Raw genomic sequence first — 13,912 nt, 5'->3', positions numbered from 1 at the left:
CACCCCAAGGGTCCTACAGAGAAGGTAAAAAAATAAATGACTGAAAAGTAATGATAACAACAGAGTTTTCAATATTTCGCAAGTCAGAGTCTGGAAACATTTCCACATTGGTTGCTGGCTCTTTTTTAATAATGCATATTCAAGCAAACACTAATTCACTGCTCACATGCCCATAGGAGAGGGTAAATGAGGATAAATCTAACCAAACAGCAGCCACAGTCAACAGTTGGTAATTAGTTATTGTAAGTTGGCTTCTGTTTACATATTTAAGTAGTCGAGAGTGCTCCCACATAGCGATACAGATCATCTTTAAAATGCCCCTGGTTATTATGGAAGTTTGCAGAGACTTGTATTGTAGAGTGATATTTTTGCAACTAACGCTGTAACTGTCAATTAAATAAACACTGTGGTATTCCCGTGTCTCCCAAGAAGAAAAAAAAAAAAAGACACAAGGAGCAGGACATGCACCTTGAATCACTGTGATGTACTGTAAGACATTATTGGATTTTATAAACAACTGCAAAGCATGGGGGCCCACTCATGGAAGAATAAGCATGATGTATGAGTTGGCCAATTTGAACATACAGTTGATCTGTGTAACATCACTCTCTCCCATTGAACATACAGTTGATTTGTGTAACATCACTCTCTCCCATTGATTTGTGCTTTTTTATCTGTTTGTTGTTTTAGTTACAAATCCTCCAGATTAGCTGGTAATGAAAAAAAGCCGACAATCCCGCTCAGAAGCGGGGACGAAAGGAAATGCGGATGGGAAATGTGAGGTGGGCCCACGCCCTTGAGTATAATGCCTCAGACACGGACTTTATGGCCATTACCAGTCCCTAATTTGATTCCGCCGTACGATCCGGAACAATCAGGACCAGGCTTGTCTTTAAGGATGACTGGTAAAACCCAGCCAATGGAAAAGTCAGTCTGCATAGCAACACAGAGACAATGTAAAAACAAGCTCGCTCAGACCCCTCATAGGTCAGTTAAAGCACCACGAGGAAACAGACCTGACCATGCACACACCTGTAGTCACCAGATTGGAAAACAACAGAGAAAAATTCAGGCAAATCCTCCAACTGCCCACTTGAAACCCAACACATCACAATTAATAGGACTATCTTGCAGGAGTCTATATGGCAGTGCAATATGTGAATCTCTTTGTAGCTAGTTAGAACATGATGGAAACTTGTTCCTCATCCTCACTACCGTGGCCAGTTTAACAGCTTTTCCATGGGAACGCTCCCCGGTATACCCCAGCTGCCGGAAGGGAGCCAAGAGATGCAGGGTTTGAATGTGGGCTAGGGCGAGCCTCCATTAAACTGGTGATCCCAGCATGGCGGTAAACCTCGGTGTGCTTCACTCCTTCCTACTGTAAAAGCATGGTTAAGGCGTCAGGCCTGGCTAGGCAGAGACAGCCCTCTGCCACTCCCTGGCCAAATATTGTACCTCCAACCTGATGCTAAAGTTGCAGCAAATGCTTTCAACCCAGTGCTAATGCTAGAGGCCTAATGGCTCTCCAGGCAATTCTGATGTCTCAACAATTACTCCTATTGTTTGTTTCAGATTTCTGAATAAGCATAAAAAACGCTGAACTTGCAGTACACACTATCTGTTACTTACCTTTCACTCGCTGCTATTAGCTTGTTAGTTCTTCTCGTTCATCTGGGTATAACTGCTTGCTACATCTTTGGCTTCAGCAGTTCAGACGTCAATCTGGGTTTCAGTCGTTGTCAATTCTGACCTTGGAGAAAATAACACAAGGACATTTTTTTTTTTTTCTTATTTTCCAGTTGTGAGATGCATTTAAAGGTATTTGTGGTGCTCATAGTACAGATGAACTATTCGCCCGGAAAGTGAAACTGACCTTTAAATACAACATTTCAACTTTGAGCTCTCCTCTAACACTAGTTAACACGTCTCCATAACTGATCTTTGAACATTCAACATTTGGGAAAAGTCATCATGCTTTTAACTGTGTAGGCCACTCCATTTGGAAAGTGGAACCTAAGTGATATCTAGTGAAATATAAAGTGATATCTAATCACATTATAATTAGCTTATTAATGGCAGTAAACATTTTTCAGGCCAACATTTTGGGAGGTATCTTATATATTTTGTTTGCTATTTTACCAGGACATGTTAGCTTCATGTGTAGCGTTACACTTATTGGGTAGGCTATTATGCAAACAATAGCCTACAAACAAAAACATTAAGAAGAGCATTTTTATGGTAAAACACAGCATTTTCTGTCACTGAATTTTCATTTTAACCAGTGTACAGCATATAGATACATTTTAACTCCTTAACTAAGCCTATCTATTATAGTTCACACATCAATTGAAGTCATACAGTGATGAAATAAAACGACCCACAAATCATACATGAGCTGGCCAAAAAGTTTTCTGCTTTTACACTGGTGCCTCCTGCACCAGGCTACACTCGCTAGCTTAAAGTCAACAGCGCTGACAATGTGGGCATTTGACTCTACAGCGGGACCAAGATGTCTGTGTAATTATTCCAAAATGACTCCAAGAACAATTAACTTAATTACACAACAAAGAGACTATACTGTAAATAAATAAATAACTCAAAAAAAAAATATAAAAGAAGCTGCTGCTAGCAAAAACCAGTTCAAACTGCTTCTGTCCTGTCAGTTGCTGGGACAACTTTTGATTTAAGCCCTTTAATGGATTTTTGTGGACATACTTTTCTTAAGTAAACTTCATAGACTTAAGTTTCTTAAAGCACAATTTAATTTCCGGAAAAAAGAAAGAAAGAAAACCTTGATGGGAGCTCCGAAGAGCAAAACTGCTGTGGGCCAACCAACAGGGGGCCCAGGTTGGATTAGTGCAGGCTTCACCCTGCCCACAGTGAACCCACACTTTTCCCACAGTGGGCCTGCACAGGCATGTTAGCTGGGAGAATGTTCTGGACTCACCTGGGCTTGATCCAGCTAGTGCGCTCTGTGGAGCCTGTGGCTTCACTGCGGGACCTCAGTGATGCCTGCATGCGTCACCTGTGCTTACTGTTGAAGGTAAGAACGCAATGTTGGTTCTAATATTACAGCGTTCATGAGAAAAACACGTTGCTCTCTGCTGACACCCGCATATCTGCTCCATTAATCACACGCCGTCCTTTGAGAAAAACTCAAAAACCAAAGGGGGGAAAAAAACTCATGTTCTACTTCACATTTGATGTCTTTTGGTTTTATGATCGAATGTCACAATGTCATTTACATCATCTACAAGACACATACATTGAGTATACATGTTTAAAACAATATTACTGTTGACTGCATAAAAGGATGACTAAATGTGTTTTCAGCCAGACTTTAATAAAGCTTACTATCTTGCTGCTTCTTTTTTCTTACGCATAAACCACATTGCTTTGAAGATGCTATGCATTTTCGCTGCAGCATCTGGGTGAGCAAAGTGTGTGTCTGTATTCTTGTTCACAGGCTTTTTCCTGTGTGTAGTTGAGAGTAGTTCCTCCAGCAGTGTGTTTAATGACACCTATCCATCCAATTGCTATGGATTTCCCGCAGCGGCAATGAGACTTTATATTGTTATTAGCTGCTTTGTTGTTCATTGAGACACCCATAGTCACAACCCCTACCCCTCCCAACTATCATCCTTGATGACCTCACCTACTGGTTGATGGCATGTTTGTGGTTATTAGTCTATAATGATTACAGTTTGTTTGAGTGGGGGAACGTTTCTGGATGTAGGATACACCAGACGGGTAAAATAACATAACGTCCGTGAAAGAACACTGACCACTCTGTCTGGAACTGTATTTGACCTCTGAGTTACAATATAGGGAAAGAGGTCGCCCGTGGGTGATGGTGCAGTTCGCTCTCGGCCGGTCTATAGTATATGACAGGAGTTTATGAGAGCGGTGCTTAACGCTGCTTGACAGCGGCCTGGGTTTGCCTTTAATGTGGCTAGTCAGACGCCCTTCCATAGCGCTTGGGTTACTCTCTTCTATCCTCTCTCATTTTAGGCTCAGCTGTAGAGGCGTACCGGGTGAAAAAAGATCTTTATTGAATTAGCTCCCGGCTGTAAGGTTAACTGCCATCAAGCTACGGACTTTTTTCTCAGGTCTCAGGCCAACAGGTTTCTCATCGTGCGTAAGGCTCCCAGACCTCCGCCTTTGTGCCTCTGTGTGCAGACACACAAAGGTAAGTGAGGCATCCATTCTGGTAAATCACACCATTTCGGAGAATAAACAACATCGCACATTGTTACGTCTGCTGGGTCGTACAAGATTAAAATCAGTGCATATGAAGCAAAACCAGAGGCAAGGTGAGTTTATAAGCCGAATCCAGACTCCAAAACAGTTTGAATGTGTTGTATTCACCAACGCAAACACTCACTCCACCAAAGAACACAGAAATTACAGAATATGCAAATCACACACGTACTGTAAATATAAAGAGTCTCTGTCTTATTCTGCGCTAACTTGCTCATTACAGACCTGCGTGGCCTTTGCGCAGGTCTACCTAAGGTGACGTCAGAAATCAGCCACTAAATAGGAGGCACATGGGAGCTGGGAGAGAGGGTTATTTTGAAAAAACCCCATCGCCAGACTAGCACGGTTTGTCTGATTTGGGTTGGGCCTCACATGGTCACCACGCCACTTGTGTCGAATGTTTCATCTGGTTTGAAATTGCTCTGGTGTGCAAGTGGCTATCACAGCTCCAAGTGGCAGCTAGACTTCTAAATGCAGGCTTCAGTGAGAGGCAAAGCCACAATGGCACCTCATTTCCAGTCAGCCGGAAGATTCTCTTGCTTTTTTCAGCAGGGAGAATCTAATGGTGACATGCAGAAAAAATCCTTCGATGGTAATATCAACAAAAAAATCCACTATTCTCACTGACTGATTACAATGGCTTCTTGTAACATGACTATAGAGTGAACTTGCAGGACATAAGCGCGCTTTTTTTTTCCCCTCGCCCCGTCACACAGCATGGGATGAGAACATTTTGACTGTCCATCAGTTCATGCAAAGTTAGAGGTAGGGAAAGCGATTCTGGACAAAGATAGTTGGTTGTTGAGTCTCATTCCAAGATCATCAAATAAAGACGTTGTGGGTTAGAATCTAGGGACAAAGATTAGATTTACAAATACGTCATCCATTTGTAGATCAGACAAGTTGTTAATTATTAATCATGTGAGGAATCAAGCCAATTCATGCATTTTCATGAGACCATAGTTTGGGCACATTCCTGAAAGATCTCTTGAGATATCAGGGGGCAAGCTTGTGTTAACAGAGGATTAAGTAGTTGCCAATCTCATATCTTTTCATACATGTAAAATCCTTCCTCATATATTAACGCTGAGCAATGTTATGGTATCCGATAAGCCTTCAAGGTTGTTGATCTATGACTAAAACTGACCTTCCTGGATTGCATCACATTCTTACTAGTATCTGAAAGAACGAGCTACCACCATCGCAGAGCTGAGACGCCATGCTGGGCAACTTTAAGCACCTGGTTTTTCATTGTGCCATAAAAACACTTTTCTAAATTGTCCTGTCCAAACGCCTTTACTTGTTGTCTCCTTATTTCAGCGGCTGCCGAGCAGAAACGTCAGCTAGATGCCCTTAAACCCTTAACCGAGCCTTTGAATTTCCTCTGTGGTCGTCCTGACACACATTCCTTTTTGTTTTTCAAAGTGAAGCAGAGCGGGTGACCTCACGTGAAGCGTCTGCAGCTCTGGATTTGTAGTTCAGCTGATGTTGGGTTACGTCACTCCCTGAATGCAGTTTGTCCTCAGACGTTACGACAAGCGGGACTGAAAATATTTCGTCTCGCAGATGAAGAACTGGGGTTTTTTCTTTTTTTTCTCGTAGGTCAAGTGAGTTGTATCACGTCTCTCTCTTGGCTAGGTCTGTGTTTTCTCCTTCAATGACATTGTGCTGTGTGGGAATATGTATCAATGATGCTTGAGAAATGTATAAACCACAACATTTAGGGTCCCTCTGAAAGGGTGTGTCCTTCCCCGAAAGACTAAAGTCTTTATTCTAGACGTAATAGATTAAATAATGTTTTTCACAAACTGTTTAATGGCGGAATCATACCTATACTGAATAGTGTGTATAGAAAAAGAGTTTACTTGTATGTACCATGTATTACACCACTGATTACAGGATTGTGTTTCAATAGAATTAGGTACAACAGCACGTCATTCTGTTCAGCGCTGATAAAATGGCCGTTAATACTTGCAAAACCTTGAATGACATATTTTACATCCTCATGACTCACTGTGAGTTTTAAAAGCAATTACTCATAAATTAGATATTGGGGAAATACTGTTCTCAAATAAAAAAATAATTAGGGGAAACAGTGTGTTGCAGTGTTTTCATGGAGTGGCATTTGTCTCGGAAGGACACTTCGTTTACAGTCAAGCGAATCATTTGGAGCCTCGATCCAAGATTATATATCTGCGATGAAATGTCCATGTTTCCGTGTGGTTTTGTCACAGCTTGTGCCACCCAAACCCCAAACCCGCGTTTTTCCACATGGTTTGAAAAAACACAAGTGACACACCAGTGTTAGAGTGGCTTAGAAAAACATCTCTGCCACCAAGTTATGTGTGCCAGTGCTGTGAACGCTGGGATAAATACTCCTAAAACAGTCTGGATATTATTCACTTTTACGATCATAATAGTGGTATGGGCAGGAACATCACTGACAATGTTGGTGATTTCTTAAAAATCTGAATAGTCATCATGATGATTGCAGCTATTGTTCAAAAATAATGCCATGAGGAGAACCTAGCCGTCACATTGATACCATTCGCCCAGTATTTGCGGATGTTAGCAATTTGTGCGTGTGCCGTTACAGTCATTTCAGCTGCTAAACACAAACCCAGTAAAATAAAAGCCAGACAGCATCTCTTGTGGTCCAGAAAACAAAATATCTGTGCAAGAATAGCTTTTGACCTAAGTGCGTCTTTCATATGTTCCTTCCTCCAGATTGGAATGTTTTTCAGACTGAGGCAATATGCCATGAGAGCAAAATATTACACACGGGAAACAATCTGCAGAGTATTTTTGGCACGGGAGTTAAATATATGAACAGTAGGCTGAATAGTCAGCGGTGTCATGCCGTTAAAAGCACTGCAGCAACTTCTAAATAAAAACCTCCACGGATAACAGGCATTCTTATTCACTTAACCTTTCTAGGTGTTTTTTTGGCACGCTTGGAATTTTTTCAAATGCTGTTTTATATCATGAGATGTCAAATCTCACAGACAATCTGACATGTTTGTGCATGACTTAACTTTTTCCGCTTTTTCAGTCATCTCCATGTCTGTGCTCAAAAATCACGAGTATATTTTGGTTATGGAATTACAATAAAGTGAAAACACAACACATGCTTTGGAACGAGCAATAAAACTCTATTGTTCATGTGACTATATTCCACTTGTGGCTTCTTCTTCCTTTATATTGGCTTCATGCATGAACAACGCTGAACAATATTTCGGTGGAAAATTCATCTGTCAGGCTGTTACACCTGCATCTCTGGGTATGTGAGACATGACTGGCTGGTATTCTTGAGATGTATCATACCACATATGTGGTATTGTGGTCTGTTATACAATATGCAGCAGTTTCCAAGTGGGGTCAGATGAGAGTTTCATTATCCTGGTGGAGAATAAATTAGGTGATTTTTGGACAAAGAATCAGTAAATTAACATGTTGTAGCAATAAAAAACAAAAGCTGTTGGCACCATACAGCCAGCTGCTCAAAAGGCTTACCCGATACAAACCATCAGCTTAGCAAAAAAAATAACAGCACGCAGTAGTTGAGGGGAACACTGACTGGTTCACTGCAGAGAAAGTACAATGGCATCAGGCTTTAAAGGAACAGTTCACCCCAAAAATTCTGTCATTTTTACCTCAGCCCCATGCCATTAGAAAGTCAGGTGAAGTTTTGTAGCATGGCAGCATTCTCCTAAACTAGGAAAGTAGATTGGGGACTTGTTTTCAAATGTAAAAACACAAAATGGCTCCATACAGCTCGTCTGCTGCAATCATATTCTCTGAAAGCGCTGAGCTCCCAAATTGATCTGAAAAAATGTTATGCCGAAATCTTCACTGCAGCTACATAGCTAAAGAACACCCCTTCTGAAGTGGGTGCATGAGCTAACATCTTTTCAGATCAATTTGGGATCCCGTGGCTTCTGAAACTAGGATTATGCCAGCTGAGCCGTATGGAGCCATTGCATGTCGTTTTTCTTCAGTCCCCATCTACTTCAGTTGTTTAGGAGCAGGGTTTAACACTGTTTTGCATTGAAGCCCCGGAAATGTTTTGTTGTACTGGGATACTTCATCTGACTTTCTGTCTGCACTGGGGTGAGTAGATATTGACAAATCTTTCATTTTTAGGTGAACTCAAACAGTTAAATCAATCAAAGTTAAGTGAGGAGCAAAAACAGTGCACATATTATTTATACAGGTTTTATATCATATTTGCACATCTCTGTGCACCAATTCACACTGTATAATCTGACGTTTTGTGGCCACAGCCCTTTTGATTGGCTGTAGGAAAAGCAACGTCAGTGATTGATAGAGGGGAAGTTTTCACATGTTTTCATTGGGAAATAGAGCAAAACATATCCATGTGTGATTTTGAATCAACAGGATGATGCTGACAAAAGCACAAATCACGGTCGTAAAACAAAGATCTTTACTCACGGCAAAAATGGTCTCACTTTTTTCACCTCTTGCATCATAAAACAAGGATAAATAAAGTATGCACATTTCTGCGTACCAAAGCAAATGTCAGACTTCTTACAACATGAAACATCAGATCAAGAAGACGAACACCAACCTCCTGGAAAAGAAAGGAAAAAAAAGATACTTCTTGACGCTGGTATGTGTGTATACATGAGTCTGAAGTATCTGTCCATTGAAGGCAAAAGCCTGTTGCTGGCACATGCGAAAGCCTTCAGAGCACTTGTGTAAAAAGCATTAAAATTCCCCACGCAATAAAACCGTTATTTATAGGACCGTAACAGCCTTGTAGTTTGTCTTACACAAACCCCAGAGGAGGAACCAAGACACTCAATCCTCCCATAGACACTCACTGCTGAAGGGCTACTGCAACACATGGCCCCGCCGCTGGTTTGTATAGCCTCCTGATGCAAACCAGTCAAAGCTTTTTTTCAGCCACATGAAAGCGAAAAAGATTTATTGAAAATTAAGCGGATAAGAATTTGCGGCGAAGGCAGAGCGAGAAAAGGGGAGGGGGGAACAAAAGGAAAGAGCAAAATACAGTAGGTGCTCTCAGTAACCCGCGTGATGTCATCGGGAAAAGTGTGTAACATAGTTAAAGTATACAAAAAAAGACAAACTCGTGACACAACACTTGCGGCATTAAGAAAGAATGTGTCACTCACTCGTTAAAAGTCAAAATAAAGGAATTAGCAATCAGAGAAAAATGTCCTGCTTAAAAACCAGAGAAGTCGTCATGGACACAAGGTCAGCAGAGTTCAGCTGCTCCACGGTGTTGTTGTTGTGAAAGAGAAATTGACTGCAGATCAGTTAATTAAGATATATTATGTGGCATCCCTTCCTCCTTCCTCTCCACAGGTGCCTCAGAGTGTAAGTGATTTCCAGCTACAGTTGCTCAAAGGGACTTTTCATCTCCGCTGATTGCAGCTGGCGTTGTGGCGCCGTAGACTTGATGTCGGGTCAGAATCTTTCACAGGTCTTAGCATCCCAAATTTCCTGATTGTTACAAACGTACAGCACGAGCATCAGTAAGTACATTTCATGTGCAGGGACATAATCCGCTGACTCACATGCTGTCCACTTTCATTGCATAAATTCTAAGAGCAGTGGGCTTTGTGAACTGCAAGAGACTGTCAGTATGGGACACTACAAGTTGTATCAATGGTGGAGATAAAAACTCTTAGGACAAGTTGATCGTGGTGAATTTCCATTATCAGGATAAACGTGAATCAAGATAAATGTTAAAATCCTCATGTGAGTAACTTGACTTGGCTAAACCGACTGCCTTCCTGATTCATTTTCAATTGCCACAAGATCATGTCAAAAATCGCAAGCGAGGACATCCCATCCACAACAATATGTTAAATTGGATGTTTTGAAATACTAGGGATTCCAAACTAAAGAATGACAGGTAGGAGGGCTGCAGAACCTGCAGATGGAAGGTTAAATCTCCTCAAATTTGCACTCGCATCTTGGCGACCACTATCCAAATCTGTTCTCTAAACGGCTTGATCGTTTGTTTATCACTAAAACGGATGCTCACAATGCAAAAGATGTGTTTCCTATAAGTTTTGCAATAAAATATTAGTTTCTGGACCCAAATTTACGGTGATCTTGATATGAACTTTTCATATCGTGCCGTGCCTACTCCCAGGCAACTAAATATGTCATGAGTTCGACTTGTGCAGCCGCTGTGTGATTGGTGGAACTGTACTCAATGTCAATCTACTCATCCGTGTTGATTAAAACTGAAGAAAAACATCAGATAAATGAAACTCCGAAAGCTTCCTGCAATGTACAGTAATTATGTGTCAGTGACAGAACACGGGTGAGTCAGAGAAAGTAAGTGCCAATGTGGTGTCACACCAAAGTGTGTCTCTGAAGTAAAGGATATATGACTCATGTCGGAGAGCACGTTGTTGGTGATTGAGGAAACAGTTGTCTTTTAATAACTTTTTATATGTTTATTTACTTCAGCCGAGTTCTTTCTGTAGGTAGTGCTTGAAGAGTTCAGTTCAGTTTCCTTTAATTTAGTTCATCGTGAAGGACGAAATAAGAGAGTCACGCACACCTTGTCAGTGAGGTGTCGGCAAACGGGCACAAATGGTGTGATGAGAGCGTTTTCATCAAATTATCCCATTCCTTGTTTCACTGCCTCAAACCGTCTTCGGCACGGTCCCGCTGTTGACGAAGAAGCGTGGATGACTACTTCATTTTCAAAGCCGCATCACCCTCATTTCACTGCGCTCCAGCAGTCCTCGTTTGATTGTGATCTGTAGCCGTGAAAGCCTCTGTGGCAACTGCTGAATCAGAATCAGGATCACTTAGATCAAGCCTCTGGCAAAAATTCCCAGATCAGTGGGCAAAAAAAAATCAAGGGGTGAATAAAAACGTTCAACACTGACTGCCAGAGTGCCCTTGAGCAAGGCACATTAAACTTCCCAGGTGGAGCTGCATGAAGGTAGAGGACTGCTCAGTGTTAAAGAGGACACTCTTAGTAGAAATAGGGTGTGCATGTTCAGTAAACATTGTCTGAGTGAATAAATGCAGCTCTAATCTGCTGTTTGACGGGAAGCCTTTTGTCCTGCAGACCCAGTTCTTGAACAAACACATGAATACAGTTATGGAAGTTTAATATTTCTTATGCAATCATTTATAGCAATGTTTTCATATCAGATACTGAGTGATACAACACAACAGTGGTTCCCAGTGCAGGAGAGTCTGTTGGTGTAGTTTTGTCTCCCTCCTGGGAAAATTCTGCCCAGCAATTCTTCTATTTATTCCTGAGGTATACGGGGATGAATATAAGAAAAATGGGCAGCTGAGCGATGATAATCCCAACGGACGAGCAGGAGAAGAGGAAGAAAAAGGGCGCCAACCACTGAAACAGGAAAATGAATCAGAGAATTACTAATCAAAACAGACGCCGCACGGTTTAATCAGGAATGAGTTCTTAGAAGTCCAGAGCAGAAACACCTAGTGCTTAAAACCAATGATGTCGTGAGAGCATAAATGTAAGAAAATATCACTTATTGGCATGAGAGAGAAAATGATTTGATTCAGACGAAGAAAGTGAACTATTGAAGATTGAGAGTTTTCCACCAATAAAACAGATTGGGACTGTTTTAGTGTGTTCTTGGCTTTGTGTCCTCCACCATGAAAACATTAGGTTCATTCTCCAGTCAGTATCCTTGACCAATGCACTGGCTTCCATCTGGGGTAGGAGCCCGGACGCTGTACGTCAGCTGCCCACTGCTCCCTTGTGATTGGCTGGATGCAGAGCAATAGTTTTCACCACGTTGCACATTGTGCAATATGTGATATAAGTAAAGATTCTTCTTCCTTGTACTTTTGGGCCTTTCTGGATGGACAGCTGGCTACAGGACGGGACACCTTCTTAGTTCTGATTGTGTGTTTGTGTCAGGAGGAGATACATTTGCTCAGTGAAAGCTGCAGGTCTGTTATTATCATAAATGTCAGGTCACATTGTTCATCAATGAAATGATGCTGCAAATTTCATTTGCTGCAAAAAAAAAAAACAAGGCTAAAACATGCTATAAATTGTTAGGGCACATTATTTACTAAATTCTGAAACTAATATTTTGGTTGTTCTACTGAGTACTGTATCAGATACTTCAACACATTCATCGGGGTGTGTGAATATTTAAAGGTTCTTACTCAAAGCCTGTTGTTCACTGATACATACAGTGCAGGACTCTGCTGCTATCCAGCATCCAACACATCACCTTTGCTATACGGTCTACAAATTCACCACATTCATAGAACTCTACGATGCAACACGCAGACAAACATGGGATTTATTGATTTTGTCTCCTCGCGTTGCATGTGCCTCATCTGCTGGGTACAGTGACTTATTGTTGCAGGATGGTATTGATCCAGTGTGCATGCGACCGTGGGGTGTATTCAATTTTTCGGCACAGCAAATACTGCCACTCTGTGTTCCAAAACAGACGGTGCTGCCTGTGATTGCAGCTCCGCTCTGCAGGTCCAACACTGCCCCAGAGTCGCCCCACACTGCAAAAAATACCACTCTTCACTGGGTGTTTTCAGCTTGAATACAGTTTTCTCGGTGACACAAACTGTTTGCGGACATATTTCAGTTCAAGCCGTTTCAATGTGACATCATCCCCTTGACGCGGATTACGTAATGTGCCAGCTGTAACTTATTTTAACACGAGGTGTCTCTTGTGCGTTCCTGCATCCATGAGTGACGCTGTGAACGCTGCAAATAAGTTGCGTTCCCTCAGTCAATATACAGTTACATCTCATGAGAATAAATTGGTGTTAATGATTGATGTCATGAGGTGCTTAAGCTCTCATGAAGGTTTGAACACTGTGTCAGGAGATGGATCTTGAATTCACGCTGAATTCTTCCTTCACTGTACCTCTTTTCTCCTGAAAAAGTTCCAAGTTATCTTTAAAGGTCGTGCTGGTCGCAGGAACCCTTGCTATTGCTATTAGAAATTATTCCATAAAGCACCAAATCCTTTTACAAAGCAGTCTTTACTTTAAGATTTGAGATCATTTGAGGAGGATTTTTAATCCAGCAGGCTTTAGAGGTTCTCTTGTGGACCTTTATTGTGCAGTAAAGTGAGTAGTAAAAAAGGATTTAAATCACGTTTAGGAACTGTAGTATTGTTCACTGGTGTTTCTGTATAGAACTTTAATCTCATATAACTGGGTCAATAACCAATGTTATCAATCAGCCTCCTCTCTGAGGGCAGGTGGCTGTCGGGACAGACAGCACGCATACGCACTCATCGTGCCTCAGAGCAGCCTCAGCATGCGTCTGTTTTGTTCTGCGCTACCTGGTGAGATGCGACAGGTCTGGATGAAACTCACACCGTCAAGCATCTCCAAGATCCACAAAACAAGCCGCACAGCGCCACTCTCACCCAGACACAATAACGACTCCTTTATGATGAGTCTCCGCGCTCAAAGTGAATCGTCGCTGTCGTGTGAACCATCAGATCAATTTTATTGAATTGTCCATTGACGACAGATCGGTCATCGCTATGCGTAAAGCCACGTTTCCAGTAACCTCGATGCGCACAGATGTCCGTATCAGATACACGGGTTGTGTTATGCAAAGTTCATCGCAAAAAAAAAAAAAAAAAAAATCGTGTTCATTCGCCGGTCA

The sequence above is a fragment of the Sparus aurata genome, chromosome 11 (genome assembly GCF_900880675.1).
Source record: "Sparus aurata chromosome 11, fSpaAur1.1, whole genome shotgun sequence".
Lineage (NCBI taxonomy): Eukaryota > Metazoa > Chordata > Actinopteri > Spariformes > Sparidae > Sparus > Sparus aurata.
This window is presented reverse-complemented; position numbering follows the sequence as displayed.